This window comes from Borostomias antarcticus (assembly GCF_949987555.1).
Source record: "Borostomias antarcticus genome assembly, chromosome: 5".
Lineage (NCBI taxonomy): Eukaryota > Metazoa > Chordata > Actinopteri > Stomiiformes > Stomiidae > Borostomias > Borostomias antarcticus.
In genome coordinates this window covers 19,904,184-19,928,907 of record NC_140238.1, presented here as the reverse complement: position 1 = coordinate 19,928,907, position 24,724 = coordinate 19,904,184, and positions in this window count along the sequence as shown.

The window sequence follows — 24,724 nt, the reverse complement described above, 5'->3', positions numbered from 1 at the left end:
AAGTCCTCATAACTCCTCCATACATTATCCAATTTGTCCGATAAATCTCACGCTTCATGACGGTTCTGTCCTGAACACATCTATGTGTCAGTATTGCGTCATACTTATAGCGCCACCTATTGGTGAAACAGGAAGTCCTCATAACTCCTCCATACATTATCCGATTTGTCCGATATATCTCACGCTTCATGACAGTTCTGTCCTGAACACATCTATGTGTCAGTATTGCGTCATACTTATAGCGCCACCTATTGGTGAAACAGTATATCCTCATAACTCCTCCATACATTATCCGATTTGTCCGATATGTCTCACGCTTCATGACAGTTCTGTCCTGAACACATCTATGTGTCAGTATTGCGTCATACTTATAGCGCCACCTATTGGTGAAACAGGAAGTCCTCATAACTCCTGCATACATCATCCGATTTGCACCAAATTGCTGACGCTTCATGAAGGTGGCCTTCTGAACCCATCTATGTGTCGGTATTGAGTCACACTTACAGCGCCGCCAACTGGTGAAACAGGAAGTCCTCATAACTCCTTCATACGTTATCCGATTTACTCAACATTTCTCACGCTTCATCAAGGTACCGTCCTGAACACATCTATGCTTCGGCATTGAGTCACGCTTAGAGCGCCACCTACTGGTGACAGGATGTTTCTCTCAGTACTGCACACCGAAATAGCACACCCTTTAACGGCGCCACACCCCGACCCGCGTGGGGTGCGAGGGCCCGCTCACTGCTGCTCGCAGCACTAGTTGGGGGCCAAGCAGCGAAGCGCTAAGCGCTGGCACCCATTGTTCTTGTACCTTTTCTTATTATTTATTATTATTTATTCTTCTGCCATTGGAGTCTATGGCAGCCCATAGAACCGTATGGTAAAAAGTTGGGAAAATTGGCACACTCATTCATGACAGTCCCGAAAGTCTTCTCACCAAGACCCATGTCCACAGCTTGAACGCTCTAGCGCCACCAACGTGTCAAAGTTGGAGGTGCATTTGTGCATGCAACTTTTGACCTGTAAGCCTGATTTTCAAAAACGAGGCAGCGTTGGATTCCTTCGCTCAAGCCAAGTTCAACGCACCCTATGACATCATTTTCCACCATATTGGATTTCCCGCCATATTGGATTTAGTGTAAAACACTCAAAATGTATCTCCTCCTAGGTTTTTTCACCATTCTGCACCACACGCAGTATGCACAATCTATAGACCGATGTCCACAAAAGTCTTACAGGGATTTTTGATTGTCCATTGCGTTCCCTCGTGACAGCCAATCAAAATTGGCCGAAAAGCTGCAAAACAGGAACTGGGGTCATATCTCAGTAATGTTTTAATCTATCAAAACCACATTTGGCACACTCATCCGGGACACACCCATGACATCTGTCACCAAGCCTTACGTTGACATCTCGTGCACTCTAGCGCCACCAGCGTGTCAAAGTTGGAGTTGCGTTTATGCCAGTAACTTTTGAACTGTATGTCCAATCTTCAAAATGATGGTAGCAATGGATTCCCTGGCTCATGCCGAGTTCACAACACCCCATGGTTTCATTATTACTTCATTTGTTTGATTGCAGAATGAAAGAAACACTTTTTGTCCTCTGCACAATTTCACCAGTTTCAGAGGTTTTTGGAAAAAGTCACACATTTTCTAAACTGCCATCCCTCTTCTAATTCTCACAGCTCATACACATTTTATATATCAAAACGTTCACACGACTCTTGGGATTCATAAAATCAAAAAAGCTAAGCTTTTCGATGTATATTTTTCACTCTGGGACAGTTCGAATAATGACTCCCCCCCCTCCATTGAAATCAATGGAGCCACGCTCTAGAAAATCTCTCTTCGCTCTAGAATCTCTAACTGTTTCTAACTCTTCACCTCTCCTACACTTCTGAAGACCGAAGGACATTTTATACATGGAAATGTTCGCGTGATTGTCTGGATTCTGAAGAAGTAAATAGTTGAGCTATGCTATGTATACTTTTCGCTGTGTGACAATTTAAACAACGACACCCCCCCCTCTCACTCTACCGAGAGGAAGCAACCCTGCCAGGTGATATTAATTAAGTGCTCAGGACTCAGACTCACGGGGTTAGGGAAGGCTCACATGCCTTGTGGACTAGGGTGGTTTACTTTCGCAACATCCTGCGTAGCACAGTGGTTAGCCTGTCGGCCTTACAATCAGCAGGTACGGAGATCGAATCCTGTTCAACCATGTCTGGCTTTTGACATGTTTTGCTTGTTGTCTTTGATGCGCTGGTCGTGCGTCCCGCTTGGCCCCCACATCGCTGCTTGCAGCTATATTTATTATTATTCTTCTCCTTCTTTACTCCAAACAAATGCCTTTTAGGCGGCCTGAACATCGATGAAAACGGATGAAACTTTGCAGATACGTCAGTCCCGGTGAAAAATTTGATAATTCATGGGTGACGGGAATAAGAGTGGCAAAACGGCTCAAGAGCGCCCCCTGGAAAGTTTAAAATGGCGAGCCCCACCTTTCAGTTTAATGTAGGCGAACGAAATTCGGAGGGCATATGTATTTTATCCAGCCACACTAAAATGTCTCTTGGAGCTGTACCCAACATGCAACAGGAAGGCCGCCATTTTGCTCTTAATGTGCCATTTTGTCCTTGTTTTGACCATTTCCATGCCTCGTACTTCGACGAACTCCTCCTACAGATTTCATCTGATCAACTTCATATCGGGTCAGCTTCATCTTAAGACCTTTGTGATCAAAAGTTATCAAAAAAATTGAGTTTTCACCACACACCCTTGCCGTGGCGCCCCGCCAAAGTTTGACATTTCGCCAAAAAACACGAAGTCCTCATAACTCCTCCATACATTATCCAATTTGTCCGATATATCTCACGCTACATGACGGTTCTGTCCTGAACACAACTATGTGTCAGTATTGCGTCATACTTATAGCGCCACCTATTGGTGAAACAGGAAGTCCTCATAACTCCTACATTCATTATCCAATTCGTCCGATATATCTCACGCTTCATGACGGTTCTGTCCTGAACACATCTATGTGTCAGTATTGCGTCATACTTATAGCGCCACCTATTGGTGAAACAGGAAGTCCTCATAACTCCTGCATACATTATCCAATTTGTCAGATATATCTCACGCTTCATGACGGTTCTGTCCTGAACACATCTATGTGTCAGTATTGCGTCATACTTATAGCGCCACCTATTGGTGAAACAGGAAGTCCTCATAACTCCTGCATACATTATCCAATTTGTCCGATATATCTCACGCTTCATGACGGTTCTGTCCTGAACACATCTATGGGTCAGTATTGCGTCATACTTATAGCGCCACCTATTGGTGAAACAGGAAGTCCTCATAACTCCTGCATACATTATCCAATTTGTCAGATATATCTCACGCTTCATGACGGTTCTGTCCTGAACACATCTATGTGTCAGTATTGCGTCATACTTATAGCGCCACCTATTGGTGAAACAGGAAGTCCTCATAACTCCTGCATACATTATCCAATTTGTCCGATATATCTCACGCTTCATGACGGTTCTGTCCTGAACACATCTATGGGTCAGTATTGCGTCATACTTATAGCGCCACCTATTGGTGAAACAGGAAGTCCTCATAACTCCTGCATACATTATCCAATTTGTCCGATATATCTCACGCTTCATGACGGTTCTGTCCTGAACACATCTATGTGTCAGTATTGCGTCATACTTATAGCGCCACCTATTGGTGAAACAGGAAGTCCTCATAACTCCTGCATACATTATCCAATTTGTCCGATATATCTCACGCTTCATGACGGTTCTGTCCTGAACACATCTATGTGTCAGTATTGCGTCATACTTATAGCGCCACCTATTGGTGAAACAGGAAGTCCTCATAACTCCTACATACATTATCCAATTTGTCCGATATATCTCACGCTTCATGACGGTTCTGTCGTGAACACATCTATGTGTCAGTATTGCGTCATACTTATAGCGCCACCTATTGGTGAAACAGGAAGTCCTCATAACTCCTGCATACATCATCCGATTTGCACCAAATTGCTGATGCTTCATGAAGGTGACATTCTGAACACATCTAAGCGTCGGTATTGAGTCACACTTACAGCGCCACCTACTGGTGAAAGAGGAAGTACTCATAACTCCTACATATGTTATCCCATTTACTCCAAATTGCTCAGGGTTGTTGAAGGTCGCATCCTGAACACATCTGTGCGTGAGCATTGGGTCATACTAATAGCGCCTCCTACTGCTTACAGGAAGTCATCATAACTCCTACATACATTGTCTGATTTACACAACATTTCTCACGCTTCATCAAGGTACTGTCCTGAACACATCTATGTGTTGGTATTGAGTCACGCTTAGAGCGCCACCTACTGGTGACAGGAAGTTTCTCTCAGTACTGGACACCGAAATAGCACACCCTTTGATGGCGCCACACCCCGACCCGCATGGGGTGCGAGGGCCCGCTCACTGCTGCTCGCAGCACTAGTTAGGGCCCGAGCACACTGGCGGTGCGAGGCCCTATTGTATTTCGAAGGATTATTCTCCTCCATCTCCTTCTCCTTCTCCTTCTCCTTCTTCCAAAACAAATGCCTTTTTGGAGGCCTAAACATCGATGAAAACGGATGAAACTTTGCAGATACGTCAGTCCCGGTGAAAAATTTGATAATTCATGGGTGACGGAAATGGGCGTGGCAAAACGGCTCAAGAGCGCCCCCTGGAAAGTTTCAAATGGCGAGCCCCACCTTTCAGTTTGATGTAGGCGAACGAAATTCGGAGGGCATATGTATTTCATCGAGCCACACTAAAATGTCTCTTAGAGCTGTACCCAACATGCAACAGGAAGGCCGCCATTTTGCTTTTAATGTGCCATTTTGTCCTTGTTTTGACCATTTCCATGCCTCGTATTTCAACGAACTCCTCCTACAGATTTCATCCGATCAACTTCATACTCGGTCAGCTTCATCTTAAGCCCTTTGTGATCAAAAGTTATCAAGAAAATTGAGTTTTCACCAAACACCCTTGCCGTGGCGCCCCACCAAAGTTTGACATTTCGCCATAAAACACGATGTCCTCATAACTTCTCCATACATTATCCGATTTGTCCGATATATCTCACGCTTCATGACGGTTCTGTCCTGAACACATCTATGTGTCAGTATTGCGTCATACTTATAGCGCCACCTATTGGTGAAACAGGAAGTCCTCATAACTCCTACATACATTATCCAATTCGTCCGATATATCTCACGCTTCATGAAGGTTCTGTCCTGAACACATCTATGTGTCAGTATTGCATCATACTTATAGCGCCACCTATTGGTGAAACAGGAAGTCCCCATAACTCCTCCATACATTATCGGATTTGTCCAATATATCTCACGCTTCATGACGGTTCTGTCCTGAACACATCTATGTGTCAGTATTGCGTCATACTTATAGCGCCACCTATTGGTGAAACAGGAAGTCCTCATAACTCCTGCATACATCATCCGATTTGCACCAAATTGCTGACGCTTCATGAAGGTGGCCTTCTGAACCCATCTATGTGTCGGTATTGAGTCACACTTACAGCGCCGCCAACTGGTGAAACAGGAAGTCCTCATAACTCCTACATACGTTATCCGATTTACTCAACATTTCTCACGCTTCATCAAGGTACCGTCCTGAACACAACTATGCTTCGGTATTGAGTCACACCTAGAGCGCCACCTACTGGTGACAGGAAGTTTCTCTCAATACTGCACACCGAAATAGCACAGCCTTTAACGGCGCAGCACCCCGACACGCGTGGGGTGCGAGGGCCCGCTCACTGCTGCTCGCAGCACTAGTTAGGGCCCGAGCACTGGCGGTGCGAGGCCCTATTGAAACTCGAAGGATTATTATTATTATTCTCCTACCTTCTTCTTCTCCCCAAACAAATGCCTTTTTAGCGGGCTAAACATCGATGAAAACGCATGAAACTTTGCAGATACATCAGTCCTGGTGAAAATCGGATATTTCATTGGTGACGGAAATGGGCGTGGCAAAACGGCTCAAGAGCGCCCCCTGGAAAGTTTAAAATGGCGAGCCCCACCTTTCAGTTTGATGTAGGCAAACGAAATTCGGTGGGCATATGTATTTCATCGAGCCACACTAAAATGTCTCTTGGAGCTGTACCCAACATGCAACAGGAAGGCCGCCATTTTGCTTTTAATGTGCCATTTTGTCCTTGTTTTGACCATTTCCATGCCTCGTATTTCAACGAACTCCTCCTACAGATTTCATCCGATCAACTTCATACTCGGTCAGCTTCATCTTAAGCCCTTTGTGATCAAAACTTATCAAGAAAATTGAGTTTTCACAAAACACCCTTGCCGTGGCGCCCCGCCAAAGTTTGACATTTCGCCATAAAACACGATGTCCTCATAACTTCTCCATACATTATCCGATTTGTCCGATATATCTCACGCTTCATGACGGTTCTGTCCTGAACACATCTATGTGTCAGTATTGCGTCATACTTATAGCGCCACCTATTGGTGAAACAGGAAGTCCTCATAACTCCTCCATACATTATCCAATTTGTCCGATATTTCTCACGCTTCATGACGGTTCTGTCCCGAACACATCTATGTGTCAGTATTGCGTCATACTTATAGCGCCACCTATTGGTGAAACAGGAAGTCCTCATAACTCCTCCATACATTATCCAATTTGTCCGATATATCTCACGCTTCATGACGGTTCTGTCCTGAACACATCTATGTGTCAGTATTGCGTCATACTTATAGCGCCACCTATTGGTGAAACAGGAAGTCCTCATAACTCCTCCATACATTATCCAATTTGTCCGATATATCTCACGCTTCATGACGGTTCTGTCCTGAACACATCTATGTGTCAGTATTGCGTCATACTTATAGCGCCACCTATTGGTGAAACAGGAAGTCCTCATAACTCCTCCATACATTATCCAATTTGTCCGATATATCTCACGCTTCATGACGGTTCTGTCCTGAACACATCTATGTGTCAGTATTGCGTCATACTTATAGCGCCACCTATTGGTGAAACAGGAAGTCCTCATAACTCCTCCATACATTATCCGATTTGTCCGATTTATCTCACGCTTCATGACGGTTCTGTCCTGAACACATCTATGTGTCAGTATTGCTTCATACTTATAGCGCCACCTATTGGTGAAACAGGAAGTCCTCATAACTCCTGCATACATCATCCGATTTGCACCAAATTGATGACGCTTCATGAAGGTCACCTTCTGAACACATCTATGCGTCGGTATTGAGTTACACTTACAGCGCCACCTACTAGTGAAACAGGAAGTACTCATAACTCCTACATACATTATCCGATTTACTCCAAATTGCTCATGCTTGATGAAGGTCGCATCTTGAACACATCTGTAGGTCAGTATTGCGTCATACCTACAGCGCCACCTACTGCTTACAGGAAGTCCTCATAACTCCTACATACTTTGTCCGATTTACACAACATTTCTCACGCTTCATCAAGGTACTGTCCTGAACACATCTATGCGTCGGTATTGAGTCACGCTTAGAGCGCCATCTACTGGTGACAGGAAGTTTCTGTCAGTACTGGACACCGAAATAGCACACCCTTTAACGGCGCCACACCCCAACCCGCGTGGGGTGCGAGGGCCCGCTCACTGCTGCTCGCAGCACTAGTTATTAGGGCCCGAGCACTGGCGGTGCGAGGCCCTATTGAAACTCGAAGGATTATTATTATTCTTCTCCTTCTCCTTCTCCTTCTCCTTCTCCTTCTTTACTCCAAACAAATGCCTTTTAGGCGGCCTGAACATCAATGAAAACGGATGAAACTTTGCAGATACGTCAGTCCCGGTGAAAAATTTGATAATTCATGGGTGACGGAAATGGGTGTGGCAAAACGGCTCAAGAGCGCCCCCTGGAAAGTTTAAAATGGCGAGCCCCACCTTTCAGTTTGATGTAGGCGAACGAAATTCGGTGGGCATATGTATTTCATCGAGCCACACGTAAATGTCTCTTGGAGCTATACCCAACATGCAACAGGAAGTCCGCCATTTTGCTCTTAATGTGCCATTTTGTCCTTGTTTTGACCATTTCCATGCCTCGTACTTCGACGAACTCCTCCTACAGATTTCATCCGATCAACTTCATATCGGGTCAGCTTCATCTTAAGACCTTTGTGATCAAAAGTTATCAAAAAAATTGAGTTTTCACCAAACACCCTTGCCGTGGCGCCCCGCCAAAGTTTGACATTTCGCCATAAAACACGAAGTCCTCATAACTCCTACATACATTATCCAATTTGTCCGATATATCTCACGCTTCATGACAGTTCTGTCCTGAACACATCTATGTGTCAGTATTGCGTCATACTTATAGCGCCACCTATTGGTGAAACAGGAAGTCCTCATAACTCCTCCATACATTATCCAATTTGTCCGATATATCTCACGCTTCATGACGGTTCTGTCCTGAACACATCGATGTTTCAGTATTGCGTCATACTTATAGCGCCACCTATTGGTGAAACAGGAAGTCCTCATAACTCCTCCATACATTATCCAATTTGTACGATATATCTCACGCTTCATGACGGTTCTGTCCTGAACACATCTATGTGTCAGTATTGCGTCATACTTATAGCGCCACCTATTGGTGAAACAGGAAGTCCTCATAACTCCTCCATACATTATCCAATTTGTCCGATATATCTCACGCTTCATGACGGTTCTGTCCTGAACACATCTATGTGTCAGTATTGCGTCATACTTATAGCGCCACCTATTGGTGAAACAGGAAGTCCTCATAACTCCTCCATACATTTTCCAATTTGTCCGATATATCTCACGCTTCATGACGGTTCTGTCCTGAACACATCTATGTGTCAGTATTGCGTCATACTTATAGCGCCACCTATTGGTGAAACAGGAAGTCCTCATAACTCCTCCATACATTATCCAATTTGTCCGATTTATCTCACGCTTCATGACGGTTCTGTCCTGAACACATCTATGTGTCAGTATTGCATCATACTTATAGCGCCACCTATTGGTGAAACAGGAAGTCCTCATAACTACTACATACATTATCCAATTTGTCTGATATATCTCACGCTTCATGACGGTTCTGTCCTGAACACATCTATGTGTCAGTATTGCGTCATACTTATAGCGCCACCTATTGGTGAAACAGGAAGTCCTCATAACTCCTCCATACATTATCCGATTTGTCCGATTTATCTCACGCTTCATGACGGTTCTGTCCTGAACACATCTATGTGTCAGTATTGCTTCATACTTATAGCGCCACCTATTGGTGAAACAGGAAGTCCTCATAACTCCTGCATACATCATCCGATTTGCACCAAATTGATGACGCTTCATGAAGGTCACCTTCTGAACACATCTATGCGTCGGTATTGAGTTACACTTACAGCGCCACCTACTAGTGAAACAGGAAGTACTCATAACTCCTACATACATTATCCGATTTACTCCAAATTGCTCATGCTTGATGAAGGTCGCATCTTGAACACATCTGTAGGTCAGTATTGCGTCATACCTACAGCGCCACCTACTGCTTACAGGAAGTCCTCATAACTCCTACATACTTTGTCCGATTTACACAACATTTCTCACGCTTCATCAAGGTACTGTCCTGAACACATCTATGCGTCGGTATTGAGTCACGCTTAGAGCGCCATCTACTGGTGACAGGAAGTTTCTGTCAGTACTGGACACCGAAATAGCACACCCTTTAACGGCGCCACACCCCAACCCGCGTGGGGTGCGAGGGCCCGCTCACTGCTGCTCGCAGCACTAGTTATTAGGGCCCGAGCACTGGCGGTGCGAGGCCCTATTGAAACTCGAAGGATTATTATTATTCTTCTCCTTCTCCTTCTCCTTCTCCTTCTCCTTCTTTACTCCAAACAAATGCCTTTTAGGCGGCCTGAACATCAATGAAAACGGATGAAACTTTGCAGATACGTCAGTCCCGGTGAAAAATTTGATAATTCATGGGTGCCGGAAATGGGTGTGGCAAAACGGCTCAAGAGCGCCCCCTGGAATGTTTAAAATGGCGAGCCCCACCTTTCAGTTTGATGTAGGCGAACGAAATTCGGTGGGCATATGTATTTCATCGAGCCACACGTAAATGTCTCTTGGAGCTATACCCAACATGCAACAGGAAGTCCGCCATTTTGCTCTTAATGTGCCATTTTGTCCTTGTTTTGACCATTTCCATGCCTCGTACTTCGACGAACTCCTCCTACAGATTTCATCCGATCAACTTCATATCGGGTCAGCTTCATCTTAAGACCTTTGTGATCAAAAGTTATCAAAAAAATTGAGTTTTCACCAAACACCCTTGCCGTGGCGCCCCGCCAAAGTTTGACATTTCGCCATAAAACACGAAGTCCTCATAACTCCTACATACATTATCCAATTTGTCCGATATATCTCACGCTTCATGACAGTTCTGTCCTGAACACATCTATGTGTCAGTATTGCGTCATACTTATAGCGCCACCTATTGGTGAAACAGGAAGTCCTCATAACTCCTCCATACATTATCCAATTTGTCCGATATATCTCACGCTTCATGACGGTTCTGTCCTGAACACATCGATGTTTCAGTATTGCGTCATACTTATAGCGCCACCTATTGGTGAAACAGGAAGTCCTCATAACTCCTCCATACATTATCCAATTTGTACGATATATCTCACGCTTCATGACGGTTCTGTCCTGAACACATCTATGTGTCAGTATTGCGTCATACTTATAGCGCCACCTATTGGTGAAACAGGAAGTCCTCATAACTCCTCCATACATTATCCAATTTGTCCGATATATCTCACGCTTCATGACGGTTCTGTCCTGAACACATCTATGTGTCAGTATTGCGTCATACTTATAGCGCCACCTATTGGTGAAACAGGAAGTCCTCATAACTCCTCCATACATTTTCCAATTTGTCCGATATATCTCACGCTTCATGACGGTTCTGTCCTGAACACATCTATGTGTCAGTATTGCGTCATACTTATAGCGCCACCTATTGGTGAAACAGGAAGTCCTCATAACTCCTCCATACATTATCCAATTTGTCCGATTTATCTCACGCTTCATGACGGTTCTGTCCTGAACACATCTATGTGTCAGTATTGCATCATACTTATAGCGCCACCTATTGGTGAAACAGGAAGTCCTCATAACTACTACATACATTATCCAATTTGTCTGATATATCTCACGCTTCATGACGGTTCTGTCCTGAACACATCTATGTGTCAGTATTGCGTCATACTTATAGCGCCACCTATTGGTGAAACAGGAAGTCCTCATAACTCCTCCATACATTATCCGATTTGTCCGATTTATCTCACGCTTCATGACGGTTCTGTCCTGAACACATCTATGTGTCAGTATTGCTTCATACTTATAGCGCCACCTATTGGTGAAACAGGAAGTCCTCATAACTCCTGCATACATCATCCGATTTGCACCAAATTGATGACGCTTCATGAAGGTCACCTTCTGAACACATCTATGCGTCGGTATTGAGTTACACTTACAGCGCCACCTACTAGTGAAACAGGAAGTACTCATAACTCCTACATACATTATCCGATTTACTCCAAATTGCTCATGCTTGATGAAGGTCGCATCTTGAACACATCTGTAGGTCAGTATTGCGTCATACCTACAGCGCCACCTACTGCTTACAGGAAGTCCTCATAACTCCTACATACTTTGTCCGATTTACACAACATTTCTCACGCTTCATCAAGGTACTGTCCTGAACACATCTATGCGTCGGTATTGAGTCACGCTTAGAGCGCCATCTACTGGTGACAGGAAGTTTCTGTCAGTACTGGACACCGAAATAGCACACCCTTTAACGGCGCCACACCCCAACCCGCGTGGGGTGCGAGGGCCCGCTCACTGCTGCTCGCAGCACTAGTTATTAGGGCCCGAGCACTGGCGGTGCGAGGCCCTATTGAAACTCGAAGGATTATTATTATTCTTCTCCTTCTCCTTCTCCTTCTCCTTCTTTACTCCAAACAAATGCCTTTTAGGCGGCCTGAACATCAATGAAAACGGATGAAACTTTGCAGATACGTCAGTCCCGGTGAAAAATTTGATAATTCATGGGTGACGGAAATGGGTGTGGCAAAACGGCTCAAGAGCGCCCCCTGGAAAGTTTAAAATGGCGAGCCCCACCTTTCAGTTTGATGTAGGCGAACGAAATTCGGTGGGCATATGTATTTCATCGAGCCACACGTAAATGTCTCTTGGAGCTATACCCAACATGCAACAGGAAGTCCGCCATTTTGCTCTTAATGTGCCATTTTGTCCTTGTTTTGACCATTTCCATGCCTCGTACTTCGACGAACTCCTCCTACAGATTTCATCCGATCAACTTCATATCGGGTCAGCTTCATCTTAAGACCTTTGTGATCAAAAGTTATCAAAAAAATTGAGTTTTCACCAAACACCCTTGCCGTGGCGCCCCGCCAAAGTTTGACATTTCGCCATAAAACACAAAGTCCTCATAACTCCTACATACATTATCCAATTTGTCCGATATATCTCACGCTTCATGACAGTTCTGTCCTGAACACATCTATGTGTCAGTATTGCGTCATACTTATAGCGCCACCTATTGGTGAAACAGGAAGTCCTCATAACTCCTCCATACATTATCCAATTTGTCCGATATATCTCACGCTTCATGACGGTTCTGTCCTGAACACATCGATGTTTCAGTATTGCGTCATACTTATAGCGCCACCTATTGGTGAAACAGGAAGTCCTCATAACTCCTCCATACATTATCCAATTTGTACGATATATCTCACGCTTCATGACGGTTCTGTCCTGAACACATCTATGTGTCAGTATTGCGTCATACTTATAGCGCCACCTATTGGTGAAACAGGAAGTCCTCATAACTCCTCCATACATTATCCAATTTGTCCGATATATCTCACGCTTCATGACGGTTCTGTCCTGAACACATCTATGTGTCAGTATTGCGTCATACTTATAGCGCCACCTATTGGTGAAACAGGAAGTCCTCATAACTCCTCCATACATTTTCCAATTTGTCCGATATATCTCACGCTTCATGACGGTTCTGTCCTGAACACATCTATGTGTCAGTATTGCGTCATACTTATAGCGCCACCTATTGGTGAAACAGGAAGTCCTCATAACTCCTCCATACATTATCCAATTTGTCCGATTTATCTCACGCTTCATGACGGTTCTGTCCTGAACACATCTATGTGTCAGTATTGCATCATACTTATAGCGCCACCTATTGGTGAAACAGGAAGTCCTCATAACTACTACATACATTATCCAATTTGTCTGATATATCTCACGCTTCATGACGGTTCTGTCCTGAACACATCTATGTGTCAGTATTGCGTCATACTTATAGCGCCACCTATTGGTGAAACAGGAAGTCCTCATAACTCCTCCATTTATTATCCAATTTGTCCGATATAGCTCACGCTTCATGACGGTTCTGTCCTGAACACATCTATGTGTCAGTATTGCGTCATACGTATAGCGCCACCTATTGGTGAAACAGGAAGTCCTCATAACTCCTGATACATCATCCGATTTGCACCAAATTGCTGACGCTTCATGAAGGTGGCCTTCTGAACCCATCTATGTGTCGGTATTGAGTCACACTTACAGCGCCACCTACTGCTGAAACAGGAAGTCCTCATAACTCCTACATACGTTATCCGATTTACTCAACATTTCTCACGCTTCATCAAGGTACCGTCCTGAACACATCTATGCTTCGGTATTGAGTCACGCCTAGAGCGCCACCTACTGGTGACAGGAAGTTTCTCGCAGTACTGCACACCGAAATAGCACACCCTTTAACGGCGCGGCACCCCGACACGCGTGGGGTGCGAGGGCCCGCTCACTGCTGCTCGCAGCACTAGTTCTCCTTCTTCTTCCAAAACAAATGCCTTTTTGGCGGCCTAAACATCGATGAAAACGGATGAAACTTTGCAGATACGTCAGTCCCGGTGAAAAATTTGATAATTCATGGGTGACGGAAATGGGCGTGGCAAAACGGCTCAAGAGCGCCCCCTGGAAAATTTAAAATGGCGAGCCCCACCTTTCAGTTTAATGTAGGCAAACGAAATTCGGTGGGCATATGTATTTCATCGAGCCACACTAAAATGTCTCTTGGAGCAATACCCAACATGCAACAGGAAGTCCGCCATTTTGCTCTTAATGTGCCATTTTGTCCTTGTTTTGACCATTTCCATGCCTCGTACTTTGACGAACTCCTCCTACAGATTTCATCCGATCAACTTCATATCGGGTCAGCTTCATCTTAAGACCTTTTTGATCAAAAGTTATCAAAAAAATTGAGTTTTCACCAAACACCCTTGCCGTGGCGCCCCGCCAAAGTTTGACATTTCGCCATAAAACACGAAGTCCTCATAACTCCTACATACATTATCCAATTTGTCCGATATATCTCACGCTTCATGACGGTTCTGTCCTGAACACATCTATGTGTCAGTATTGCGTCATACTTATAGCGCCACCTATTGGTGAAACAGGAAGTCCTCATAACTCCTCCATACATTATCCAATTCGTCCGATATATCTCACGCTTCATGAAGGTTCTGTCCTGAACACATCTATGTGTCAGTATTGCGTCATACTTATAGCGCCACCTATTGGTGAAACAGGAAGTCCTCATAACTCCTCCATACATTATCCGATTTGTCCAATTTATCTCACGCTTCATGACGGTTCTGTCCTGAACACATCTATGTGTCAGTATTGCGTCATACTTATAGCGCCACCTATTGGTGAAACAGGAAGTCCTCATAACTCCTCCATACATTATCCAATTTGTCCGATATATCTCACGCTTCATGACGGTTCTGTCCTGAACACATCTATGTGTCAGTATTGCGTCATACTTATAGCGCCACCTATTGGTGAAACAGGAAGTCCTCATAACTCCTCCATACATTATCCAATTCGTCCGATATATCTCACGCTTCATGAAGGTTCTGTCCTGAACACATCTATGTGTCAGTATTGCGTCATACTTATAGCGCCACCTATTGGTAAAACAGGAAGTCCTCATAACTCCTCCATACATTATCCGATTTGTCCGATATATCTCACGCTTCATGAGGGTTCTGTCCTGAACACATCTATGTGTCAGTATTGCGTCATACTTATAGCGCCACCTATTGGTGAAACAGGAAGTCCTCATAACTCCTCCATACATTATCCGATTTGTCCAATTTATCTCACGCTTCATGACGGTTCTGTCCTGAACACATCTATGTGTCAGTATTGCGTCATACTTATAGCGCCACCTATTGGTGAAACAGGAAGTCCTCATAACTCCTCCATACATTATCCAATTCGTCCGATATATCTCACGCTTCATGACGGTTCTGTCCTGAACACATCTATGTGTCAGTATTGCGTCATACTTATAGCGCCACCTATTGGTGAAACAGGAAGTCCTCATAACTCCTCCATACATTATCCAATTCGTCCGATATATCTCACGCTTCATGAAGGTTCTGTCCTGAACACATCTATGTGTCAGTATTGCGTCATACTTATAGCGCCACCTATTGGTGAAACAGGAAGTCCTCATAACTCCTCCATACATTATCCGATTTGTCCAATTTATCTCACGCTTCATGACGGTTCTGTCCTGAACACATCTATGTGTCAGTATTGCGTCATACTTATAGCGCCACCTATTGGTGAAACAGGAAGTCCTCATAACTCCTCCATACATTATCCAATTTGTCCGATATATCTCACGCTTCATGACGGTTCTGTCCTGAACACATCTATGTGTCAGTATTGCGTCATACTTATAGCGCCACCTATTGGTGAAACAGGAAGTCCTCATAACTCCTCCATACATTATCCAATTCGTCCGATATATCTCACGCTTCATGAAGGTTCTGTCCTGAACACATCTATGTGTCAGTATTGCGTCATACTTATAGCGCCACCTATTGGTAAAACAGGAAGTCCTCATAACTCCTCCATACATTATCCGATTTGTCCGATATATCTCACGCTTCATGAGGGTTCTGTCCTGAACACATCTATGTGTCAGTATTGCGTCATACTTATAGCGCCACCTATTGGTGAAACAGGAAGTCCTCATAACTCCTCCATACATTATCCGATTTGTCCAATTTATCTCACGCTTCATGACGGTTCTGTCCTGAACACATCTATGTGTCAGTATTGCGTCATACTTATAGCGCCACCTATTGGTGAAACAGGAAGTCCTCATAACTCCTCCATACATTATCCAATTTGTCCGATATATCTCACGCTTCATGACGGTTCTGTCCTGAACACATCTATGTGTCAGTATTGCGTCATACTTATAGCGCCACCTATTGGTGAAACAGGAAGTCCTCATAACTCCTCCATACATTATCCAATTCGTCCGATATATCTCACGCTTCATGAAGGTTCTGTCCTGAACACATCTATGTGTCAGTATTGCGTCATACTTATAGCGCCACCTATTGGTAAAACAGGAAGTCCTCATAACTCCTCCATACATTATCCGATTTGTCCGATATATCTCACGCTTCATGAGGGTTCTGTCCTGAACACATCTATGTGTCAGTATTGCGTCATACTTATAGCGCCACCTATTGGTGAAACAGGAAGTCCTCATAACTACTACATACATTATCCAATTTGTCTGATATATCTCACGCTTCATGACGGTTCTCTCCTGAACACATCTATGTGTCAGTATTGCGTCATACCTATAGCGCCACCTATTGGTGAAACAGGAAGTCCTCATAACTCCTACATACATTATCCAATTCGTCCGATATATCTCACGCTTCATGACGGTTCTGTCCTGAAAACATCTATGTGTCAGTATTGCATCATACTTATAGCGCCACCTATTGGTGAAACAGGAAGTCCTCATAACTACTACATACATTATCCAATTTGTCCGATATATCTCACGCTTCATGACGGTTCTGTCCTGAACACATCTATGTGTCAGTATTGCGTCATACTTATAGCGCCACCTATTGGTGAAACAGGAAGTCCTCATAACTCCTCCATACATTATCCAATTTGTCCGATATATCTCACGCTTCATGACGGTTCTGTCCTGAACACATCTATGTGTCAGTATTGCGTCATACTTATAGCGCCACCTATTGGTGAAACAGGAAGTCCTCATAACTCCTGCATACATCATCCGATTTGCACCAAATTGCTGACGCTTCATGAAGGTCACCTTCTGAACACATCTATGCGTCGGTATTGAGTCACACTTACAGCGCCACCTACTGGTGAAACAGGAAGTCCTCATAACTCCTCCATACATTATCCGATTTGTCCGATTTATCTCACGCTTCATGACGGTTCTGTCCTGAACACATCTATGTGTCAGTATTGCGTCATACTTATAGCGCCACCTATTGGTAAAACAGGAAGTCCTCATAACTCCTCCATACATTATTCGATTTGTCCGATATATCTCACGCTTCATGACGGTTCTGTCCTGAACACATCTATGTGTCAGTATTGCGTCATACTTATAGCGCCACCTATTGGTGAAACAGGAAGTCCTCATAACTCCTCCATACATTATCCGATTTGTCCGATTTATCTCACGCTTCATGACGGTTCTGTCCTGAACACATCTATGTGTCAGTATTGCGTCATACTTATAGCGCCACCTATTGGTGAAACAGGAAGTCCTCATAACTCCTGCATACATCATCCGATTTGCACCAAATTGCTGACGCTTCATGAAGGTCGCATCTTGAACACATCTGTAGGTCAGTATTGCGTCATACCTACAGCGCCACCTACTGCTTACAGGAAGTCCTCATAACTCCTACATACTTTGTCCGATTTACACAACATTTCTCACGCTTCATCAAGGTACCGTCCTGAACACATCTATGCGTCGGTATTGAGTCACGCTTAGAGCGCCACCTACTGGTGACTGGACGTTTCTGTCAGTACTGGACACCGAAATAGCACACCCTTTAACGGCGCCACACCCCGACCCGCGTGGGGTGCGAGGGCCCGTTCACTGCTGCTCGCAGCACTAGTTATTATTATTCTCCTTCTCCTTCTTCCAAAACAAATGCATTTTTGGTGGCCTAAACATCGATGAAAACGGATGAAACTTTGCAGATACGTCAGTCCCGGTGAAAAATTTGATAATTCATGGGTGACGGAAATGGGCGTGGCAAAACGGCTCAAGAGCGCCCCCTGGAAAATTTAAAATGGCGAGCCCCACCTTTCAGTTTGATGTAGGGGAACGAAATTCGGAGGGCACATGTATTTCATCGAGACACACTAAAATGTCTCTTGGAGCTATACCCAACATGCAACAGGAAGTCCGCCATTTTGCTCTTAATGTGCCATTTTGTCCTTGTTTTGACCATTTCCATGCCTCGTACTTCGACGAACTCCTCCTACAGATTTCATCCGATCAACTTCATATCGGGTCAGCTTCATCTTAAGACCTTTGTGATCAAAAGTTATCAAAAAAATTGAGTTTTCACCAAACACCCTTGCCGTGGCGCCCCGCCAAAGTTTGACATTTCGCCATAAAACACGAAGTCCTTATAACTCCTCCATACATTATCTAATTTGTCTGATATATCTCACGCTTCATGACGGTTCTGTCCTGAACACATCTATGTGTCAGTATTGCATCATACTTATAGCGCCACCTATCGGTGAAACAGGAAGTCCTCATAACTCCTCCATACATTATCCAATTCGTCCGATATATCTCACGCTTCATGAAGGTTCTGTCCTGAACACATCTATGTGTCAGTATTGCGTCATACTTATAGCGCCACCTATTGGTAAAACAGGAAGTCCTCATAACTCCTCCATACATTATCCGATTTGTCCGATATATCTCACGCTTCATGACGGTTCTGTCCTGAACACATCTATGTGTCAGTATTGCGTCATACTTATAGCGCCACCTATTGGTGAAACAGGAAGTCCTCATAACTCCTCCATACATTATCCGATTTGTCGGATATATCTCACGCTTCATGACGGTTCTGTCCTGAACACATCTATGTGTCAGTATTGCGTCATACTTACAGCGCCACCTATTGGTGAAACAGGAAGTCCTCATAACTCCTACATACATTATCCAATTTGTCCGATATATCTCACGCTTCATGACGGTTCTGTCCTGAACACATCTATGTGTCAGTATTGCGTCATACTTATAGCGCCACCTATTGGTGAAACAGGAAGTCCTCATAACTACTACATACATTATCCAATTTGTCCGATATATCTCACGCTTCATGACGGTTCTGTCCTGAACACATCTATGTTTCAGTATTGCGTCATACTTATAGCGCCACCTATTGGTGAAACAGGAAGTCCTCACAACTCCTCCATACATTATCCAATTTGTCCGATATAGCTCACGCTTCATGACGGTTCTGTCCTGAACACATCTATGTTTCAGTATTGCGTCATACGTATAGCGCTACCTATTGGTGAAACAGGAAGTCCTCATAACTCCTGCATACATTATCCGATTTGCACCAAATTGCTGACGCTTCATGAAGGTGGCCTTCTGAACCCATCTATGTGTCGGTATTGAGTCACACTTACAGCGCCACCTACTGGTGAAACAGGAAGTCCTCATAACTCCTACATACGTTATCCGATTTACTCAACATTTCTTACGCTTCATCAAGGTACCGTCCTGAACACATCTATGCTTCGGTATTGAGTCACACTTACAGCGCCACCTACTGGTGAAACAGGAAGTACTCATAACTCCTACATACGTTATCCCATTTACTCCAAATTGCTCATGCTTGATGACGGTCACATCTTGAACACATCTGTAAGTCAGTATTGCGTCATACCTACAGCGCCACCTACTGGTGAAACAGGAAGTCCTCATAACTCCTACATACGTTATCTGATTTACACAACATTTCTCACGCTTCATCAAGGTACTGTCCTGAACACATCTATGTGTTGGTATTGAATCACGCTTAGAGCGCCACCTACTGGTGACAGGAAGTTTCTCTCAGTACTGGACACCCAAATAGCACACCCTTTAACGGCGCCACACCCCGACCCGCATGGGGTGCGAGGGCCCGCTCACTGCTGCTCGCAGCCCTAGTTATTAGGGCCCGAGCACTGGCGGTGCGAGGCCCTATTGAATTTCGAAGGATTATTGGGGGCCAAGCAGCGAAGCAATAAGCGCTGGCACCCATTGTTCTTGTACCTTTTCTTATTATTATTATTGGGGGCCAAGCAGCGCAGCTGCGCAGGCACCCATTAAGTTTGTACCGTTTCTCTTTCTTCTTTATTCCTCTGCCATTGTAGTCTATGGCAGCCCATAGAAGCTTATGGTAGAAAGTTATGAAAAATGGCACACTCATTCGGGACAGTGCCCTGACCCTCCTCACCAAGTCTCATGTCCACACCTCACCCTCTCTAGCGCCACCAACGTGTCAAAGTTGGAGGTGCATTTATGCATGCAGCTTTTCTTCAGCAAGTCCAATTTTCAAACTTCAGGTGTCCTTCAATTCCTTGGCTCAAGCCGGATTCAACGCACTCTATGACGTCATTGTGGCCATCTTGGCTTCTCCGCCATTTTGAATGATGTGCAAAACCCTTAAAATGTATCTCCTCCTAGGAACTTTCACCAATTTGCATGAACATCGGTGGATGTCATCTATACACCAATGTCTACAAAGGATGTACAGGGATTTTTGATTATCCATTGTGTTCGCATGTGACAGCCAATCAAAATTGGCAGAAAAGCTGCAAAACAGGAACTGGGGTCATATCTCAGTAATGTTTTAATCTATCAAAACCACATTTGGCACACTCATTCGGGACATACCCATGACATCTGTCACCAAGCCTCATGTTGACATCTCGTGCACTCTAGCGCCACCAGCGTGTCAAAGTTGGAGTTGCGTTTATGCCAGTAACTTTTGAACTGTATGTCCAATCTTCAAAATTATGGTAACAATGGATTCCCTGGCTCATGCTGAGTTCAAAACACCCCATGGTGTCATTATTACTTCATTTGTTTGATTGCAGAATGAAAGGAACACTTTTGGTCTTCTGCACAATTTCCCCAGTTTCAGAGTGCTGAAAGGCGCATTTTGGAAAAAGTCACACATTTTCTAAACTGCCATCCCTCTTCCAATTCTCACAGCTCATACACATTTTATATATCAAAACGTTCACACGACTCTTGGGATTCATAAAATCAAAAAGGCTAAGCTCTTCGATGTATATTTTTCACTCTGTGACAGTTCGAATAATGACCCCCCCCCCTCCATTGAAATCAATGGAGCCACACTCTAGAAAATCTCTCTTCGCTCTAGAATCTCTAACTGTTTCTAACTCTTCACCTCTCCTACACTTCTGAAGACCGAAGGACATTTTATACATGGAAATGTTCGCGTGATTGTCTGGATTCTGAAGAAGTAAATAGTTGAGCTATGCTATGTATACTTTTCGCTGTGTGCCAATTTAAACAAAGACACCCCCCCCTCTCACTCTACCGAGAGGAAGCAACCCTACCAGGTGACATTAATTAAGGGCTCAGGACTCACTCTACCAAGAGGAAGCAGAAGCTGACATTATCCACTCAAATCTGCGACGCACTTTGTAAGATCCGTTGTGGCATAGCGGGTAGCGCGTCAGTCTCGCAAGCAGCGAGTTCAGGGTTCGATTCCCGTTCATCCAAAGTGCATTCTTATAATTATTGTAATATGCTGCTGTGGAAGTCAATGGCAGACAACAGAATCATTGTAGGTCGCTCCTGCCAGTTAAAAGTTGTGAAATTTGGCTCACAGACCAGGGACTCGTGTGCCTATTGTTTAGAGTAAGTAATATGTGTGTATTACAAATGTTTGCCATGTGGGGGAGGCATCTTACAGTACGGTACATCATATTCATGGGTTTTGTTGTAGAGACGATTATCCAGACAAGCACATACAGTAGAGACAATCACATAGACAAGCTCATACAGTAAAGATAATCACATAGACAATTGCATACAGTAGAGAAAATCAGACGGAAGCACATACAGTAGACAATCACAGACATACAGTACAGCAGAGAACATAACATACAATAGACACAATTACATAGACACAAGCACATACAGTACAGACAATCACATATAGTACAGTAATGCGCTCCTCTTGTGTAAAATGCAGCAGACGGAACTTGGTTGCGTATTGTTTGCCATGTTCATGGCCGTGTACAAATAGTCAAAGTGGGTAAAGGAAATGCAGTGAGTGGGTGTAGACTTCTGTGGAGTAGGGGAAAGTTTTGAAGATTCAATGGAGTCTAGTTTGTCTGAATGGGAAGGTGCAAGTGAAGAAGTGAAGAACACTGGCCAGACTCCTGTTTACCTTCATTGCTATCAGAAGGTAGGCCGTCTTTCGCTGGTGCAGCAAGAAATTCCACTCTAGGCTCCCATTTTGTAGTGTTCACTGACAACAACATTCTCGCAAACTTACAGGAGGTGAACCTGAGAAGCTTGGAGCAACAGTGGGCAGCCAGACTCTACAACTACCACTTCAACATCAAGTTCCAGCCTGACAAAACCAATGTTAATGCTGATGCCCTATCTCGTGTACCTGTGGATGGAGGAGAGGATGGTGAAGAGGAGGAGATCCTGGCCCTGAAGACTTTTCTCACCGGGGTGGAAAACCCATGCCCAGAAATGCTTAACTCTCCTGTCCAAGTTGACCTAGAAGAAGTGCAGCTGGGCCGAACCCCCTGGAGAATGGAAGGACGCCCAGCAAAAAAGATGACATGATTCGCCACATGCTGTTATCCTTGCAGACAGGGAAACCGCCCAGTGCAACAGAAAGGATCGCCCTGCAACGTGACACTCGGCAGATCCTCAAGGAGAGATAGAGGCTGACTCTGAGGGAGGGAGTCTTGCATCAGTGTGTGAGGGACCCCAACACCGCAAACTCCATCTTTCAGCTGGTCCTCCCTACAGCCTTGAAAGAGAAGGTGTGGCAGAATTTCCACGAACGGGCTGGCCACACGGGTGTGGGAAAGACTTTAGCTCTCATCCGCTGCCCACGAGTGTTGAGTATTAGACCAGCCTACTTTTCTTGTTTTATTGAGCTGAATGATTTTCATAGTTTGCAGTGGTTGAAGTTTACAGTGGTTATAACGTTTGGTGTGTTTACCAAGTCTGCAGTGTAGTTGCAGTCCGACAAACATATCTCTAAAGCCTTCAAAACATCAGTCGTATTTGCTTCCTCTTTTGCATTGTCAGCTTGGCCCCCACAACGCTGCTTGCAGCTTTAATTGGGGGCCAAGCAGCGAAGCGCTAAGCGCTGGCACCCATTGTTCTTGTACCTTTTCTTATTATTTATTATTATTATTATTATTATTCTTCTGCCATTGGAGTCTATGGCAGCCCATAGAACCGTATGGTAAAAAGTTGGGAAAATTGGCACACTCATTCATGACAGTCCCCAAAGTCTTCTCACCAAGACCCATGTCCACAGCTTGAACGCTCTAGCGCCACCAACGTGTCAAAGTTGGAGGTGCATTTGTGCATGCAACTTTTGACCTGTAAGCCTGATTTTCAAAAACGAGGCAGCGTTGGATTCCTTCGCTCAAGCCAAGTTCAACGCACCCTATGACATCATTTTCCACCATATTGGATTTCCCGCCATATTGGACTTAGTGTAAAACACTCAAAATGTATCTCCTCCTAGGTTTTTTCACCAATCTGCACCAAACGCAGTATGCACAATCTATAGACCGATGTCCACAAAAGTCTTACAGGGATTTTTGATTGTCCATTGCGTTCCCTCGTGACAGCCAATCAAAATTGTCCGAAAAGCTGCAAAACAGGAACTGGGGTCATATCTCAGTAATGTTTTAATCTATCAAAACCACATTTGGCACACTCATCCGGGACACACCCATGACATCTGTCACCAAGCCTTACGTTGACATCTCGTGCACTCTAGCGCCACCAGCGTGTCAAAGTTGGAGTTGCGTTTATGCCAGTAACTTTTGAACTGTATGTCCAATCTTCAAAATGATGGTAGCAATGGATTCCCTGGCTCATGCCGAGTTCAAAACACCCCATGGTTTCATTATTACTTCATTTGTTTGATTGCAGAATGAAAGGAACACTTTTTGTCCTCTGCACAATTTCACCAGTTTCAGAGGTTTTTGGAAAAAGTCACACATTTTCTAAACTGCCATCCCTCTTCTAATTCTCACAGCTCATACACATTTTATATATCAAAACGTTCACACGACTCTTGGGATTCATAAAATCAAAAAAGCTAAGCTCTTCGATGTATATTTTTCACTCTGGGACAGTTCGAATAATGACTCCCCCCCCTCCATTGAAATCAATGGAGCCACGCTCTAGAAAATCTCTCTTCGCTCTAGAATCTCTAACTGTTTCTAACTCTTCACCTCTCCTACACTTCTGAAGACCGAAGGACATTTTATACATGGAAATGTTCGCGTGATTGTCTGGATTCTGAAGAAGTAAATAGTTGAGCTATGCTATGTATACTTTTCGCTGTGTACCAATTTAAACAACGACACCCCCCCCTCTCACTCTACCGAGAGGAAGCAACCCTGCCAGG